Source organism: Odocoileus virginianus, chromosome 10 (assembly GCF_023699985.2).
Source record: "Odocoileus virginianus isolate 20LAN1187 ecotype Illinois chromosome 10, Ovbor_1.2, whole genome shotgun sequence".
In the NCBI taxonomy this organism is placed as follows: Eukaryota; Metazoa; Chordata; class Mammalia; order Artiodactyla; family Cervidae; genus Odocoileus; species Odocoileus virginianus.
This window is the reverse complement of record NC_069683.1, coordinates 60,689,910-60,693,956: the sequence shown is the minus strand read 5'-3', so window position 1 is coordinate 60,693,956 and position 4,047 is coordinate 60,689,910.

The following is a 4,047-nucleotide window of genomic DNA, read 5'->3' as shown; positions in this document are numbered from 1 at the left end:
TGTAAAAAGCTCTGCTAAGCAACACCCATTCTAATTTATTTAGCCTAAGAGTTTATTTCCATTTCATGCCACAGTGAATTTACAACATGATGAAAAAAATCCAATCTTGCTATGCTACCAAAAATTGAGCCATTCTCAGCTTGGGAACAGTCAGTCCAAAGTGCAGCCAGTTTGGTCACAGTCTTGGTTCATCCCCTCAAGCTGACCTCTTGGTGTGTTTAAACTGTAAAGGCACTTTCCTTTGTGACGTTTTCAGTGACCACATCAACTGACTCCCAGCAGCGTGCAGTGTTGAGACATGTTTTTCTCTCAAGTTTGCATTTTCTTGTAAAGTGCAATAAACTCGCCCAGAAGATGCTTCTATCAAACCTTATCTTTGATTCTCTGGGGTTTCCGTGCAGTACACTGTGTTGCTCCTGACATCACAATCTCCATGGCAACCCCCCAGTGAGACTTTTCATGGTCAAAAAAAGAAAAAAAATAGATGCAAAGAAATTTCTTTTCAATCTTAATAGACTTGGTCATTTATTATTGAGAGGAGAGGGAATGGGAAGGATTGAATTGTATTACTTGAGGCTTACCATGGAAATTTCAAGTCACACTCTTAAGCCTCTCAATCAGGAATCTCCATCTTCCAATTTCTTCTTCATGCTCTCCATAAAAGGTATGGTAATATAACTCTTATAAGGCTAACTTAAATAGGTATTCTGAGTATTAAGTGAAAGAAGACTTGATGAAAATGTGGAAGAGGTCCTATTGACAAGTCCCAGGTTTAAGACCCCCTTGTCATGGTGAACAGTTTTCTGACTCTGTGATCTTCATTTAGTCAATCAACTTCTCTAGAAGTTTCCTCAGTTGCTGAAGAGAAGGCAGTACTCATTTTGCCACCCCTAGAGGGTACATTGTAAGGATAAAATATCTGATTTTTGTATGTCTCAAGCTATCCATTTTAGGAAACCAGCTAGCAAAAAATGTAGTTTTTTTAATAATCATTTATATAACATATTTCAACTATAATTACTAACACACCCATAATTCTTTCTAAGAAAATATGCCTCCATTAAAAAGAATTCATTCATTTGAATCAGTTCTAATGAGATGGATGAAACTGGATCCCATTATACAGAGTGAAGTAAGCCAGAAAGATAAAGACCAATACAGTATACTAAGACATATGTATATGGAATTTAGAAAGATGGTAACAATAACCCTATATGCAAAACAGAAAAAGAGACACAGAAGTACAGAACAGAATTTTGGACTCTGTGGGAGAAGGCGAGGGTGGGATGTTTTGAGAGAACAGCATTGAAACATGTATATTATCTAGGGTGAAACAGATCACCAGCCCAGGCTGGATGCATGAGACAAGTGCTCTGGCCTGGTGTACTGGGAAGACCCAGAGGAACTGGGTGGAGAGGGAGGTGGGAGGGGGGATCGGAATGGGGAATACTTGTAAATTCATGGCTGATTCATGTCAATATATGAAAAAAACCACTACAATATTGTAAAGTAATTAGCCTCCAGCTAATAAAAATAAATGGAAAAAAAAAAAAGAAAACATCAAAAAGAAAAGAAAAGAAAAGAAAATATGCCTCCTGATTAAGAAGGAAGGTTTAGATAACCACGTTTAGTGCTATGTAACTCCGCCTCACCACAGCCTAGAAGTTGGCATGTAAAAAATCCATAATACAGCCTGGTGTGAAAAGAGAAGGTGAACAAATGAGATTCTCTCTGAAATTTACACTGGAAAATGATAAGAATCAGTATCCCAAACTGAGAGATATAGGTAGAGAACACTCACACAAGGAAGAAGCAGAGCCAATGGAGACTGTGAAATTTATGAGAAAAAGAATACTGGCAAAGTAGATATTATAAAGCAGCAGATACTATTAATATGAGCTCAGTAAAAAGTACAGAGAAAAAATGAAAAGGTTAAGTCAGTTGTGTGGCAAGAGAAAAATAGTTTATGTTTCCAGAACAAAGTACTAATAGAGACTTTAGAGATACCACTTATTAAACATTAGTTTGGTGCCTATTGTACAATGTAGAGCATTGGGGATTCAACAGTATGACAATTCTGATTTCATGGTGCCAACAAATGAACAGGTTATTCTATTGAGTAATATGTTCTAAATACCATGATGGAAAATATAGTAGATACTGTGGGCAGTTTAAGACTTTCCAAAAAAACCAGCAATTTAAAATTTTATCAGGTCTGGCCTATTGGACAAGTAGGAGTAATTCTCATGAAAGTGATAGTAAAAGATATTTTAAACTATTGAAAAAATATGTGAAAAGGCTTGGTGGTGAGACATCAGCAGTTTTCTAGCACCAAGACACACATATTTCTATAATTAGTTTCATTCTTCTAAGCTTTGCTTTGAGCCAAACTTTGTTCCTCCTAACCTACAGGGTCTAACTAAAGTAAATGGCTACAAGACTTAAGACAGTTCATATGAAGCTAAGGTGTATGGAGACATATGACATTGTCCTGCTCTTAAGAAGTTTATGCTGTATATGAGCAGATGGACTATCAGTAAGAAATAAATATGAGAACTAATAATAAAATATATTATGTTCTAAATTCCAAGTTATAAATATTTAAGTACATATAGGACAGTAAATGGTATATGAATTCAAAGATGACAAGCCATAATTTAAAATAATTAAATATAAGCTTCTCTTAAAAAGAGATCTTTTCTTTGTGTTTACCATGGGGCTTTACATAAAACATCTTATAGTTATAGTAGTCTATTTTAAGCTGATAACAACTTAACTTCAATTGCATAAACAACTTTATAGCTTTACTTCCCCCACTTCCTTTATGTTATTAACATCATGATTGATATTTTTCATATTGTGTATGCATTCATATATTTTTATACTTACAAGTATTTTAAATAAATTTTTCTTTTAACTTTTATATTAGAATCAAAACTGATTTACATACTACCATTACAGTATTCTAGTGTTCTGTTTTGTATATAAATACACAAATACATATATACCTATATACTTACCTTTAAGGCTTCCCTTAAAGGTAGGGGAGGCAGGAGGAGAAGGGGACAACAGAGAATGAGATGGCTGGATGGTATTACTGACTCAGTTAGTTTGAGCAAGCTCCAGGAGGTGGTCAAGGACAGGGAAGCCTGGTGTGCTGCAGTCCACGGGGTTGCAAAGAGTTGGACATGACCGAGCCGCCGATCAACAACAAAAGCCTTCCCTAATGACTCGGATGGTTAAGAATCTGCCTGCAATGCAGGAGACCTGGGTTTAACCTCTGGCTCAGGAAGATCCCCTGGAGAAGGGAGTGGCAGCCCACTCCAGTATTCTTGACTGGAGAATCCCATGGACAGAAGAGCCTGGAAGGCAACATTCCACGGGGTCACAAAGAGTCAGATATGACTGAGTGACTAACACACTTCCATTTTCTTTTCCACTTTACTTTTTTAATTGAAGGATATTTGCTTTACAGAATTTTGTGGTTTTCTGTCATTACATCAACAGGAATCAGTCATAGGTACACCCATGTCCCCTCCCTCCCTCCCTCCCATCTCCCTCCCATCTCCCTCCCTATCCCACCCTTCTACATTGTCACAGAGATCCTGTTTGAGTGTCCAGGGTCATACATTGCATATTATAAATCTCCATATCATTCTCTCCTTACATCTCACCCTCTCCCTCCTCCCCTCCCACCATGTCCTTAGGTCTGTTTTCTATGTCTGTTTCTCCATTACTGCCCTGAAAATAAATTCATCAGACAATTCTTTCTAGATTCCACATATATGCATCAGTATATGATATTTATATTTCTATTTCTGACTTACTTCACTCTGTATAATAGGCTCTAGGTTAGTCCACCTCGTTAGAACTGACTTAAATGTATTCTTTTTTATGGCTGAGTAGTATTCCATTGTGTATATGTACCACAACTTCTTTATCCATTCATCTGTTGATGGACATCTAGGTTGCTTCCATGTTTTAGTCACTGTAAATAGTGCTGCAATGAACAATGGGATACATGTGTCTTTTTCAACTTTGGATTCC